This window comes from Molossus molossus, unplaced genomic scaffold, assembly GCF_014108415.1.
Source record: "Molossus molossus isolate mMolMol1 unplaced genomic scaffold, mMolMol1.p scaffold_m16_p_19, whole genome shotgun sequence".
Taxonomy (NCBI): Eukaryota; Metazoa; Chordata; class Mammalia; order Chiroptera; family Molossidae; genus Molossus; species Molossus molossus.
In genome coordinates, this window is record NW_023425354.1 from 14,376,934 (window position 1) to 14,392,233 (window position 15,300).

Sequence of the window (15,300 nt, forward strand, 5' to 3'; positions counted from 1 at the left end):
TTGATCAATAAGTACAATAACAAATTATAAGCAATTGGAGAAAAATAGGAATTCATGAGCCTGTACTAACAGTAAATAAATGAATGGAGAAAGAAGGGAAGAAGAAAAAAGGAAAGATTTTCAAGTTGCTGTAATGAAAGTGCCGTAGACTGGATGGAACAGCATTCTCACAGTTCAGGGGCTATAAGATCAAGGTGCCAGCAGATTCGGCATCTGATGAGAGTCTCCTTCCTTGTTCATGTCCTCATGTGGTGGAAGTGGGAAGGAAGCTCTCTGGGGTTTCTTTTATATGGACACTAATCCCATTCACGAGGGCTCCACTCTCATGATCCAATCACCCCCAAGGCCCCACCTCCTAATACCACCATACTGGGGGGTTCGGATTTCAACATATGAATTTGGGGAGGAGCTAAGTATTCTGTCCATTGCATTCTCCCTCTGCACCCCCCAAATTCATGTCCTTTGTACATGCAAACAACATTTATCCCATCCCAACAGCCCAAAAGTCTTATCTCATTCCTACATCAACTCAAAAGTGCTTTTTTTTTTTTTCATCTTTTGCTATTAGAATGTTTGTTAAAAAAACAAACCAAGCCCTGGCCAGTTTGGCTCAGCGGTTAGAGCGTCGGCCTGCGGTCCGGAGAGACCCGGGTTCGGTTCCCGCTAAGGGCACGTACTTCGGTTGCAGTTTGTCCCCGGCCCTGGTTGGTCGTGCGGGTGGCAGCCACTCGATGTGTCCCTTCACGTCGATGTTTTGCTCTCTCTCTCCCTTCCTCTCTATCTGTACAAAAAATGGAAACATATCCTCGGGTGAGGATAAAAAACAAACAAACAAACAAACAAAAACAAACAAAAACAAACCAATAACCGTGTATATACAGATTATCTCAAAATTTGGAAGTAGTGGAATATTTATTATATATATTTTTTTGTTGTTAATACTTACTCAAGGATATTTTTCCATTGATTTTTAGATAGAATAGAAGAGAGGGAGGGCAGGAGAGAGAAACATTGATTGGTTGCCTCCTGGCACAACCCTGACCGGGGTCGGGGATCAAACCTGCAACCCAGGTATGTGCCCTTGACAGGGAGTCAAACCTGAGACCTTTCAGTCTGCAGGCTAACGCTCTAACCACTGAGCAAAATTGGCCAGGGCTATTATGCTTTTTTCATTTTATTTAATGTGCTCTGATAGAATCTTACTTATATTCTTAGGTTGAGATTCAAGGTTTCTTCCTCATTAGCAACTCTATGATGATAATGAAATAAACAACCTCATATCTCCAGACTTTTCAGAGAATATATCAATAAGATAAATTCTAGAGCATAAAATACTGCCTGCCACATAGTAAGGTGCTCAATAAATATTTAGGGAATTAATTAATAAATTTCTAGAATTTGAATTGCTGAATTAAAGAGTATTTGCATTTGTAATTTTGATGGCGATCGCCTAAGTACTCTCCATATATCTCTATGGATATTGAAACAACTTATATTTTCACCAGTGATGTAAAAAAATGATTTCCCCCTCTCCACTGGCAACACAATGTGTTAGCAAATGTTTATCTTCATGACTTGTTAGATGAAAATAGTATCTCAGTGGAGCTTTCAATGCGTGTCTTTCAGTGAAGTTGAGCATCTTTTCATTTGTTTAAGAGCCATTTCTATTTCCATACTTGTAAATTTCTGTCATAGCTTTTGTTCCTTTTTCTAGAGATACTGTTTTAAAATAGTTTCATTGTGAAATACATCATACACATAGAAAAATATCTAAAAAAGTAGAACACTGCTTGTCCCTAAGAACAACCTCCACCCCAATCAAACAAAACTCACTCTACCCCATTAGTTTGCCTTTCATTTATTTATTTATTTATTTATTTATTTATTTATTTTTATTATTTTAATCCTCACCCGAGGACATTTTTCCATATTTTGTTCAAATAGAGTGGAGGGAGAGTGAGAGAGAGAGAAAGAAAGAGAGAGAGAGAGAGAGAGAGAAACATCAATGTGAAAGGGACACATCGAGTGGTTGCCACCCACACAACCCAACCAGGGCCGGGGACAAACTGCAACTGAGGTACGTACCCTTAGTGGGAACTGAATCTGGGTCTCTCTGGACTGCAGGCCGACGCTCTAACCCTGAGCCAAACCGGCCAGGGCTAGTTTGCCTTTTAAAAAAATTGTTTTAATAATTTTTTTTATTGATTTTAGAGAGGAAGGGAGAGGGAAAGAGAGATAGAAACATCAATGAGAGAGAACATCGATTGGCCACCTCCTGCATGCCCCCAACTGGGGATTGGGCCCACAACCTGGGCATGTGCTCTGACCAGGAATCCAACTGGCGACCTCTTGGTGCATGGGTCAATGCTCAACCACTGAGCCATACGAGCTAGGCTAGTTTGCCTCTTATTGTGTTCATTTTCTTTCCAATCCTACCACCTATCTATGCATCCCTAAGCAATATAATTCAGTTTTGCCTACTTTCAAATTTTAAATAAATGGAATCATACTATATATGTTTTATGCATCTTGCTTTTGTGTGTGTGTTCAATATTACCTTTGTAAAAATTTATATGTTGTTGAATATAACCATAGTTTATTAGTTTTCATGGTATGAATATACCACAATTTAAACATTTTATTCTTGGTAAACATTTGGGATGTTTCCAGTCTGGGGCACTGAGGAACAGTGCTGTTATGACTATTCTTGTACAGTAATACTGATGCTTAAAATTCTGCATTTCCTTATAATATATATCCAGTAGTGGAACTGCTAGGACATAGAGTATGCATATCATCAATTTTATTAGATTATATCAGTCTTTTCCAAAGTGGCTGTGCCAGTTTACACTCCCACCCGCAGTGTATGAGGATTGCTAATCTTCACTGATTTGTAGGTCTTCGTATACAGCATTATGGAAACTGCCCCTTTGTAATAGGAGTAGCAACATTTTCTTTCCAAGTTGATAATCTCTTTATTTACAATCTCTTTATTTATTTATCCTCACCCCAGGACATTTTTGCATTTATCTTCAGATAGAGCAGGAGGGAGGGAGGGAGGTAAGGAGGGGGAGAGAGAGAGAGAGAGAGAGAGAGAGAGAGAGAGAGAGAGACATTGAGTGGTCACCACCCACACGACTTCAACCGGGGGCACTGGGGACAAACTGCAACCGAGGTACATGCCCTTAGTGGAAACCGAATCCTGGACTCTCTGGTCCGCAGGTAGATGCTGTAACCGCTGAGCCAAACTGGCCAGGGCGCAAGTTTACAATCTCTTTAAAGAGTCTCTGATATTCTTCTAACTACCCCTAGAGGAATGAAAATGTAAGTGGAAGAATTGGAGTACAGTATTCTAGTTTTGAAGAATTAAATGAAAAGTTAATGCTTGGGGTTAATCACCTTATCACTCTTAATTTGTTATTATTTGTGTCATTAATACAAATATTTATTTATTTTTTATTTATTTTTATCCTCACTCGAGGACATTTTTCCATCTTTTGTTTAGACAGAATGGGAGGGAGAGAGAGGAAGAGAGAGAGAGAGACAGAGAGAAACATCGACTCGAAAGAGACACATGGAGTGACTGTCTCCTGCACAACCCCAACCAGGGCTGGGGATGAACTGCAACCAAGGTATGTGCCCTGGCTGGAATCGAACCCGCGATTCACTGGTCCACAGGCCAACGCTGTAACCGCTGAGCAAAACCGGCCAGGGCATTACAAATATTTATACCAGAAATTTTCTTGGAATGCTCTGGAATACAAGATGCCAAATATAATAATAATGGTAGTTTAAAAATCCAGTGTTAAATCTCTTATATGTATTAACTAATTTAATCCTCACCAAAACTCTAGGAGGTAGGGTTTTTTGTTTTTTGCCCCATTTTACAGATATATGAAATAAAAAGCTAGATTAAAGTTGTTTTCTAGGGCTGATTTAAGTAAAATTAAACTCAGAAAAGATTCCTTTTCTCTTTCTCTCTCTGTCTCTCTTCTTCTTCTTTCTCCTCATCTGAGGACACTTTTGCATTTATCTTCAGATAGAGCAGGAGGGAGAGAAGGAGGAAGGGAGAAACATCGATGTGAGAGACACATCTACTGGTTGCCAGTCGCACAACCCCAACCAGGGCCAGAGAGGAACTGCAACTGAGGTATGTGCCCTTTGTGGGAACAGAATTCGGGACTCTCTAGTCTAGGGGCTGACACGCTAACTGTTGAGCCAAACTGGCCAGGGGCCTTTCTTCTTTCTTTTTCTTTTTCTTTTTCTTTTTCTTTTTCTTTTCTTTTCTTTTCTTTTCTTTTCTTTTCTTTTCTTTTCTTTTCTTTTCTTTTCTTTTCTTTTCTTTTCTTTTCTTTTCTTTTCTTTTCTTCTTTCTTTTTTTATCCTCACCTGAGGATATTTTTCCATTCATCCTTAGACAGATTAGGAGTGAAAGAGAGAGGGTGAGAGAGAGACAGAGATAAAAACATTGATGTGGGAGACTGGCTGCCTCTCCCACGACCCTGACCAGGGCCGGGGATGAATCACAACCGAGGTACGCGCCCTTGGCTGGAATCGAACTCGGGTGTCATTGGCCTGCGCGCCAATGCTCTAACTGCTGAATCAAACCAGTGAGGGCAGGAAAGATTCTTTCTTAACTGATAAAGATTTCTTTTTATTATTTGTTTTTCCTCTTGGGAATTAATACCTCATCCTGGGTTCCTTTTCCCCATCTTCTCAGATCTGCTATATACTGCCTAGCTTTCTCTTTTTCCTTTGAAGACAAAAATGTATATATCTTTCTTCCAACTGTCACTCATAGTCCCTTGTTCTTTTAGTCACAGGGACATCAGAAATCTGCAGGTAAAGAGTGCTTGGAGCAAATGGGGAAGGGGTAGAGAGAGCCAGAGATAGGGAATGCAGGGAAGGGTCACAACCTGGCATGGGTATGTGGAAAGTGGAAAGGATGCTATCTTAAAGATATGATTTCTTAACCTGTGGTCCACAGATTAGGAAATCTATGAACTTAGATCAGGAAAAGAAATATGCCTTTATTTTTGCTAAAGTGTAACCAAAAATTTGTATTTCCTTCCAGTACAAGTAGAGACAACACACCAAGTAGTACTAGCAGTACCTGTGATCTTGTCACCAATAGAAATCAGATATTTTTCAAATATATTACAGTTGTTGCAGAAATCTTGAAATACTTATGCTCATTTACTGCCTCAAAATTATGGTGGTTATTAGACCTGTTATTAGATCTTATTATTTCATACATTAATATAATTGAAAATTGTAGTTTAATATCATTGCTTTTTTTTTGAATTCCTATGTATGTTTGTTATGGATTTGAAAACATTCTGAGAAGAAGACCATATGATTCACCAGACTGCCAAAGGGTCTGTGGTATGAAAAAAGTAAGAACTTGGATTTATGGATATTATCTTGGCTTTTATTCTTATTGAATGAGCCTAAAGAGGGTCCCTGAAGTGAATCTTAAGACAGGTGAGGCTCTTAGAGTTTTATTATTCTGTTTTTGCAGACACTCTTTCCCCCTTAACTTTCATGCTTCTTCAACATTGTTTTACTTACCTTACTGGCCCTCTTTCTGTTTCTTTTCATCCTCCTATGTGGGTTTTTTTTTTTTTTTTTTACTCTTCTAAGTGGAGTTTATCCTTTAGCATGTCATCATTCACCATATTTAGGTGGAGACCCCCAGATCTCCCCCAGTCCAGATTGTCTACTCTCTCCCAAGTTTCATAACTCCAGCTGCCTTTGAGACACATCCACTTGGTTTTATCACTTGTATTTGGATCTGAGAATATTAAAAACTAAAATTCCTCCCTAAATTTGCACATTGTCCCACTTTGCCTGGACGACCATCTTGTCTGTCCCCTTGGTTTTCCAACCTTAGAATTATTTTTAAATGTAAGTCAATTACTTAAACACAACAACAGCCAGGAATCTTTGTGAGTGGTACAAAAGATACAAAAGGATGTTCGGTGAAATGTTAAGTCTTCCTCCCACCTGGTCCCCTAGGCACTCAGTTGTCCTACTCAGGAGAAAACCACTGTTATTAGCATTTTGAGTAATTTTGATTCCTTCTTATATTGGCTATATCTTCCCTGTTTGTGAGATGTGTGCCCTTTCCTCCCAGGCTCTGGTGACCTTCTATCTGGTTGACTTCATATATAAGTATTTGTGTGTGTATATTTCATATACATATATAAAATCTCCCTATGGCCTTCCGGCCTCGAGTTGCTTCCTGGATGAAGAACCTACAAGGGTGAGGGGCCGGGGCTGGGGGTGATGGAGAAGAGGCTCTAAAGGGGACTTAGGTAGAGGGTTAGGAGTGGCCGACTGGCGGGAAGCTCTGTCAGGATGCCTATTTCTGTCTTTCCCACCTATGGCCTCCTTTCAGTCCTCTCATTCAAATGTCTCTCGTTTCCAAACGCCGAGACAGAGACAGAGAGATACACAGAGACAGAGACGCCGGGGCACCAGCATCCCTCTCCCCCTTCTGTCCCGCCCCACCACTCTGACGGACATCCAACATCAGCCAATGCCATTCACGATATGCCCCGGAAGGGCCAATGAGAGACAGAGGAGGGCGGAAGATTCCCCGCCCCCACTTCTAGGCTTGGTTGATCCGTGCAGGTAGGTCCGGGGCCCGGGGAGCCGCCGTTGGCACTGGTGCCCCGGGGGGTGGGTGCACGAGTCGGTAGGGGTGATGGTGGGGAAGGGGAGACAGTCCTGTCCGCGGGAGTCCGAGGGGGCGGCCCGGCCGGGAGGCTGGGGACCGACGGACCTGGGGAGCGGGCGCCGCCGAGGGCCCTGGAAGCGGCTGGGTTGGGGGAGCGGGGACGCGTGTGGGGCACTGGGACCCCCGCCCCGCTCCCACTCGCAGGCCTGGGCCGCAGGCTGCTGGCTGAGCGGTCCGGGGCCTGGTGCCTGGGGGCGGGCCGGGGCCAGGCCTGGGGCCAGGGGCGCCGAGCAGAGCCCGGGGCGCAAGGCCGAGCCGAGGTGGGACGGACCGACGCGGAGAGGAAGGGAAGCTGCATCCCGCGGGCCGCCCCTCCTGAAGCGAGCCGGGGCAACGGCCGCGGGCGCCCCTGCCCTGAACCCACTTCCCCATTCGCCCCCTCTCTAACAATGGGGATGGGGCAGAAGGAGTCACCTCATTGCGGGAAGGTGAGGCGGATAGGTTTGGGACCAGGGTCCAAGGTGGGGGGAGGGGTGGGAACTCGGGCTGCCCCCTTTCTCTTCTCTTCTTGCCTTTTGCAGTCGGGATCCTGGAGGGGCTCCCAAATCCTCCTTGAGACTTGGGTCAAGAGAGTCAAACTCCTTCCTCCCCACCCTCACCCCCTCAAAAAAAATCCGATGAGCGTTAAGGAAAGTGATGCCAAGTATTCTAAGCCAAAGTGACATGCATAGAAGGAACAAATGTGTATCAGAGGATTTTGTTTTTAATTTTTCTTTTAAAAAAATGAATGTATTGTAGTTTTTGATTTTTCAAAATGTATTTTACAGAGGTGGGTGCTGTTATTTTTGTCCCTACTCGGGCAAGCCTCCATTTTAAGCAAAGCAGTAACTGGTTAAGCTGGAATTTTCATTCAGGCCTAGGACTTGAACAAGGATTCTACGAGAGAGGTCATTTAATCCATCCTCCTGCCTCCAAGCAAACTTGCATCCCTCCTGGTCCTCAAAATTAAGTTGTTTGGTTTGCTTTTAAAGATCTCTAGTAAAGAAGCGTCTTTTATTTGCTTGTAACACTTTAGTCAAGAATAGATTTTTATGTAGAATGGGTTCTGAAACTTAATAAAATTTAGGACAGTGAGAATGATCAGGGAGGTTTTTCATTAAATAAAATTAAACATGGTAAGGGTCTTTTTTAGATAATCAGTTAACAAATCACTTTCCAGTAGTGTTCATGAAGTACTCTGGATGGTTAATCATTTTTCTATCTGGGGTTTTAGTTTTCTAACTATTTGATAGGCAGTTTATATTATCTAAAATAAAATATGTATTTCACATTTAATATACTTTTTAATATAAAATATGTTTCTGCCTACATATGGATATACACATGCCCACAGTTTCCCTTTTTCAAAGAGGACTGTGTTTTGTACTTCTTTTTAGAATGGTGAGGCAATAGTACTTTAAATCTTTGTCCAGATAGCTTAAACTATTTGCTTATTCTTGATTTTTTTTTAAGGCTAAATGTAAGTCTTCTCTTTCAGATACCTTCTTGAAACAAAAAAATTTTCCTACCTGCTCATACTTGGTGACTGAGGAATTACTAGGACTCTCTTCTTGCTCATTTTTGAGTATTGTCTGAACTATTCCTGACACTATGAATGCTGTTTGGATGCCTCTTAAGGTAAGATGCATTATTTTTAAAATTAAAGGCCTCATTTTATTTTTTAGAATTGAAAATATTCTAATTCTCAGATTTGCAATTCTTTAACCCTCTTACCTGACACTCCTTTCCCCTCGAAAACTACTATTGTGTTTGCTTCTTAGGACTGATTGGTTATTCCCTACATTGTATTGCTATTTTTCTTGATTGTTGGAGTTAAAATATTAACGTTCTCTAACTTGCATTACATACATGTGTGTTAATTTTTTTTTTATCCTCACCTGAGGACATTTTTCCATTTTTTGTTCAGATAGAGTGGGAGGGAGAGAGAGGAAGAGAAAGGGAGAGAGAAACATCGACATGAAAGGGACACATCGAGTGGCTGCCACCCACACAACCCAACTAGGCTGAGGACAAACTGCAACTGAGGTATGTGCCCTTAGCGGGAACTGAACCCGGGTCTCTCCGGACCGCAGGCCGACGCTCTAACCGCTGAGCCAAACCGGTCAGGGCCATGTGTGTTAATTTTTTAACTTAAAATTTTTTTTTCTTTATTGATTTTTAGAGAGAAAGGAAGGGAGAGGGAGAGAGACATAGAAACATCTGTGAGAGAGAACATCGATTGACCGCCTCCTTTATGCCCCACCACTGGGGATTGGGCCCACAACTTGGGCATGTGCCCTAACCAGGAACTGAACCTCTTGGTACATGGGTTGACACTCAACCACTGAGCTACAATTTTTTGTTTTTTTTTTAATATTTTTCTATTGATTTTAAAGAGAGAGGAAGTGAGAGGGAGATAGAAACATCGATGAGAGAGAACATTGATTGGCCGCCTCCTGCATGCCCCCCTATGAGGATCTGGCCCACAACCTGGGCATGTGTCCCGACTGGGAATTGAACCGGCGACCTCTTGGTGCATGGGTCGACACTCAACCACTGAGCCACACCAACCGGACTGAGCAACAATTTTTTAACTTTAAAGTACAACAACCCACATAGTTGTAAAATTCTGTTCCTATCTCAGTAGGATGGATTGGCAATTCAGACATCCAGGTCCACTTTCAAACAAGTATTTTAGAGTCATGGGTACTAGGGTGTGTCCCATTCTTGCAAATCTGTAGCTGATTCATGTGTTACAAAAGATGTGTCATTAACCATTTGTTTACTCTGAAACTTCACATGGGTCAAAGTGTCACAGTTTTTCCAGCCATTCTTCCTGTAGAATTGGAGGGGTTGCATGGAGAACCCAGCCAGAACTCCTGAACCCTTAGGAATTGGAGGATCTTGTGCAAGAATATTTCTCTTTGGTACTGAGTATTTAGCACCAGGACCTTGTGGCCTTTGTTATTTTTTGGAAGCAGGCAAAGGAACATCAACAGGTACTAGTTCCCTAGAAACCCAAGAAAATTGGGATCAATATATTGGGTTTTATTTGACAGTCACCTTGCTTTTAACTAATGTATATATGCTGTTTAAGATTTTACCTCTAAAACTCTGAACCTGGGGTGTTAAACAGTTGATCCTTTAACAACTCAGAGGGTTGGGGTACTGACCCCCCCATTCGAAAAACAAACAACTTTTGACTCTTCCGAAACTTAACTACTCGTAGCCTGCTGTTGACAATCTTACTGATAACAGTAGATTAGCACATTTTTTTGCGTTATATGTATTATATACTTACAGTAAAGTAAGTCAGAGAAAAGAAAATTTATTAAGAAATCATATGGAAGAGAAAATATATTTATAGTATTTATGGAAAAAAACTGCACAGTTCCAGCTCATATTGTTCAGGGGTCAACTGTAGTTTCACAGTAACCCCTGAAGTTGTACCAAAAACCTCTGGCTTGGCAGGAATAAAGAATGGAAGCCAGAGCTCCAATACTGTATGACTTACCACCTGTTAAACTACTTAAGAATGTAGTTATGTGGCTGCCTTAATTTTATGTTTCCTGCTAGTGGAAAACCTCTTCTAAATTTAAACAAAATTTTTATTTGCTAATGTTTTCCTCTTTTTATCACTAAAAAATAAAAAAATAAAAAAATATTATAGTGTTTGATCTAGGCAGGGGAAAAAAGACACTTTTTATGGAGACGAGGATAGTACTGAATTTGCAGGATGGAAAATAAAATGCGAGAGAGAACTTTATTCTCTTTTTTAGTTGTAAATATCCTTAAAATGTTTCTGAAATGTATTTTCAGGTTATAGCTATTTATTTTTTAAGTAAAAAAAAAGGTATTCTAATGAAAATATATACTTTGGAGACAAAATGTTCATTTTCTATAGTTATTTTGCTTTGTTTTTGATTATCTTATTTCAGAATGAACTCCAGTTTTTAATCAAGCATTTCTTAAATGTTAGGCCTGAGTATGTGCTTGTTTCCATGCTTCTAGAAAGTAATGCCAATGCTCACCCTTTTCTTTTTCTTTCTTTTTTTTTTTGGTTAATCCTCACCTGAGGATATTTTCCATTGATTGATTTTTTTAGAGTGGAAGGGAGGGAGGGAGAGAGAGAGAGAGAGAGAGAAAGACATCTATGTGAAGAGAGACACATTGAATGGCTGCCTCCCACATGACCCTGACCAGGGCCAGGGATCCAACCTGCAGCCTGGGTATGTGCCCTTGATTGGGAATCACACTCAGGACCCTGTCGTCTGAGAGCCGACACTCTAACCACTGAGCCAAACTAGCCAGGGCAATACTCACCCATTTCACAAACTAAAGTACCAAAGGAAATGTATGTAACAAAGGAAAAATAACTCCAAACAGAAACTCCTCAATTGAAGGCACTCTTGTTAATTAGAAGTTCCCATGGGAATTATTTACCACTTTCTGTCTATAACAGGGGTCTCCAGCTTTTTTATTGGTAGCTGTGACTAAGCAATATAAAAAATGTTTGCTGTTTCTAGTTCCCGTTGTCAATGATAGGGTATGGGTGAGATGGGAGAGGAACATGGAGAAGGAGAAGAATTGGATGAGTTGGAGAAAAGAGCAAGTGAAGATGAGGTAGAGAGAAGAGATGGATGGTCTTTGGTGTGTGATATGGTGCCACCATCAGTTGTCTCAGATAGCTCTTAGGGACTGCTGGTTGCTTGGTGTGTTAGACTGAATTGTGATGATAGCAAGTAAAAAGTATTCTTGAAAAATGAAAGGAAATAATTAAAATACAATTCTATATGATATGGAAAGGTCCCCAAGATATACAGTTAGGTGATAAAAGCAAGATGCAGAACAGTGTATATTATGTGTTACCTTTTGTGTGTTTTTTTAATCCTCACCTGAGGACATTTTTCCATTTTTTGTTCAGATAGAGTGGGAGGGAGGGAGAGAGAGAAACATTGACGTGAAAGGGATACATCGAGTGGCTGCTACCCGCACAACCCAACCAGGGCCAGGGACAAACTGCAACCGAGGTACGCGCCCTTAGCGGGAACCGAACCTGGGTCTCTCTGGACCGCAGACCGACGCTCTAACCGCTGAGCCAAACTGGCCAGGGCACCTTTTGTGTTTTTTGAAAAAAGAAATGGAGAAAAGAAAATTTGTATTGGCTTGTTTTATATGAATTAAAAAAACTTTAGAAGAATAAACAAGTGGTGACACTGGTTACCTGTTAAGGGTAGCAACTGCACAGGCAGAGGACATTGTGGGAAGGAGATGTCTCACTGCATTATATTTTTTATACTTTTTTGTGTGTATCAAAATAAAAAAATACAAAATTAAAAAAAAAACTTAAAAAGACAGTATCTCAATCCTTACATCTTTTCTTCTGTGTCTGGAAGTCAAAGAAACAGTAAGGGGCCACAAGTGAGCACAAACATCTCTTGAACAATGGCTGAAGAGATACATACACATACTCTCCTGGGATCTTGAAGAATTTTGAATTTATAGATGTATATTTCTAGTATTGAATTATAGGGTCAAACATTTAAAAATTTCACTTGCTCTTCAAGTTTTAGTATAAAAAGATTTTATTGTTTATTTCTTCAAGTTGGCAATTAGATACACTATCATGGTTCTTGGTTGTGAGAATTTGGGCAATTTCTTTAAATTTTTTTTTTCTTCTTTATTGATTTTTAGAGAGAGAGGAAGGGAGAGGGAGAGAGAGACAGAACATTGATGAGAGAGAACATCAACTGGCCACCTCCTGCATGCCCCCCAGTGGGGATTGAGCCCACAACCTAGGCATGTGCCCTGACTGGGAATCGAACTGGCGACCTCTTGGTGCATGGATTGACACTCAACCGCTGAGACACTCTGGCTGGGCAATTTGGGCAATTTCTTAATCTCTCTGACAGGGCTCTCCTTTGTATTGCTAATAATATGAACATTATTTCAGAGGATTGTTGTGTTATACCTGTAAAGGACCTAGTGTCTGGCTTAGTGACTATTATTAATAATAGTCCCTTATGCCTAGTGGTAAGAGTGGGGGCTCTGGCCGATTTGGGGCAAGTTCCTTAACCTCTTAGAGCCTTGGTGTCCTCATCTGTAAAAAGGGTATATTTATAGTACCTAGATCCTAGGGTAAACTTTGAAAGGACTAAGTGAGTTTCTTGATGCCCAGTACGTAGATTAACACTTGGTACGTGCTCAATAAACACGAGCTGCTGATTTGCTTTATGACACCTGTTTGCTAGGGCTCTTATAACAAAGTGCCACAAACTGAGTGGCTTATACAACAGAAATTTATTGTCCTTCAGATCTGGAGACAGAATTCTAAGGGCAGTGGCATGTCCCCTCTTGAAGGTGCTAGGGAAGGATCAGTTCCAGGCCTCTCGTCTAGCCTCTGGCAGTTTCTTGCAGCATAACTCCAGTCTTTACATAGAGTTCTCCTTGTGTGTGTCTTTGTATTAAAAAATTATCCTTTTTAAAATGATAGCAGTCATATTGGATCAGTGCCCACCCTAATGACTTCATTTTAACTTGATTACCTCTGTAAAAACACTATCTCCAGCTAAGATCACATTCTGAGGTACTGGATATTAGGAGTCCAAACTAACTTTTCTTTTGCAGGGGGGAAATACAATTTAACCCATAATAACAACATCCAGTAGCTTTGTCAGCCCCACCTGGGTGGCAGACCCTCAACACCTATACATAGAAAATGAAAATTTTGTGCAAATTGGTAACATGATTTAAAGGAGATCATTTCTTTACGTTTCTCATGCATTTATGTTTAATTGTATATAGATTTTTGTTATTGAAACTATAGATTTATATAAAATTGAAACTTCAGAAGGTAAGGTTATTCTCTTTTTTGATATTAGTAAAATTCTGATTTGAAAAATTGGGATCAAGATTATAGTCTTGCTCTCTATGTCTCATCCTTTGTAGAAATTAATGGAACCTTAGGATTATCTTAGTCTGTAAGAATTAGGTCGAGGTATCTGTCTCTTGGGGATTGGGAGTTAAGGATATCAATAATGTGGAATTAACACCTCCTTCCCTGTATGAATAAAAAGACAAATCAGATGCCGTATTTCAAAAAGCTCAGCATGGTGATCTTCAAACATTTGGTTTCAAACTGACATTGGGGTAGGCAGTATGGGTCACCCAGAAATAATGAGGCCTTAAGGAAGTTCCTTTGTCCTGACTGATTTGCCAGTCCTCTGTTTCTGTTCCCCTCCTATTTGTGTTTAGGATAAAACTCAAACTTTTAAACATAGAACATAGACTCCTGATTTGGCTGCTGATGACCTTTCTGTTCTGTTTGAAATATGTTTTCATTGATTTTTTAAAGAGAGAGGAAGAGAGAGATAGAAACATTGATGATAGGGAAACATCGATCAGCTTCTGCACATCCCCCACCAGGAATGGAATCCTCAACCTGAGCGTATGCCCTGACTAGGAATTGAACCGGTGACCTCTTGGTCCATGGAGTGACTCTCCACCACTGAGCCACATTGGGTGGGCTCTGTTCTGTTTTTAAACCATACCTTTTACCACTGACCTGTATGCACCTCTGTTTGATGGCTTTCTCTCCTGAAACTTCTAGTGTTAAGACTTTAAAAAGTTATTATTTAGGAGAAAATCTTTTCCAGAGGTATCACATGCTTATCTGCCTTAAAGAAAGCACCTTGAACAAAATTTTATCTTTCAGTAGTAATTCAGAATTATTGAAGATCCTCACTATGTCCATCAGTTACTGTACTGTGCGGAAATATAATGTCTTTGGAGACGATAGAATATGCTGTATTAGTGGACTAGTATGTACATATTATATACTCTTGGGCTATTGTTTATTATTTAAAAAAATTTTTTTTTCTTTATTGATTTTAGAGAGAGAAGAAGGGAGAGGGACAAAGAGATAGAAACATCGATGAGAGAGAACATCGACTGGCCGCCTCCTGCATGCCCCCCACTGGGGATTCCACCCACAACCTGGGCATGTGCCCTGACTGGGAATTGAACTGGTGACCTCTTGGCACATGGGTTGACGCCCAACCACTGAACCACACTGGCTGGGCTCTTGGGCTATTCTTTATATTATTTTGTCTGTTATTATCTATTTTCATTATCTCCTACCTTTTTGTATCAGGCTGTTACTGTCCTTGTTCCAGTCTCCAGCAGCTCTTCCCTCTTTTTTTTTTTTTTTATCCTCCCCTGAGGATACTTTTTCCATTGGTTTTTTTCAGATAGAGTGGGAGGAAGAGAGGGGGGAGAGAGAGACATCAATGTGAGAGAGACACATCAATTGGCTGCCTCCCACACGACTCCCGCTGGTGATCGAACATGCAACTGAGGAGTGTGCCCGTGACTGGGAATCGAACCCAAGACTCTTTGGTCTGAGGGTTGACACTCCAACCACTGAGCCAGATCAGCCAGGGCTCTTCCCTCTATTTTAATGCTTTTTTTCTGTGGTAGGCTAGGATATCAGCAAACTAAGCTTGTATAAATTATTTGCCAAGGAAGAGTAAATAGATCCTATTTATTTATTTATTTTTTTGTTAATCCTTACTGGAGGA

At 40.8% G+C, this 15,300-nt stretch overlaps 1 protein-coding gene across 1 annotated transcript in view; it reads left to right on the forward strand.

Annotated features, from left to right (window-relative positions):
- Positions 1–6,609: 6,609 nt before the first annotated feature.
- KANSL1 (KAT8 regulatory NSL complex subunit 1) overlaps positions 6,610–15,300 on the forward strand; it is a 196,169-nt gene continuing 187,478 nt past the window's right edge. Inside the window, exons 1-2 of the mRNA XM_036268959.1 lie at positions 6,610–6,636; positions 8,220–8,359. The gene's annotated coding sequence lies outside the window, so the exon portion shown is untranslated. The remainder of the gene's footprint in view (positions 6,637–8,219; positions 8,360–15,300) is intronic.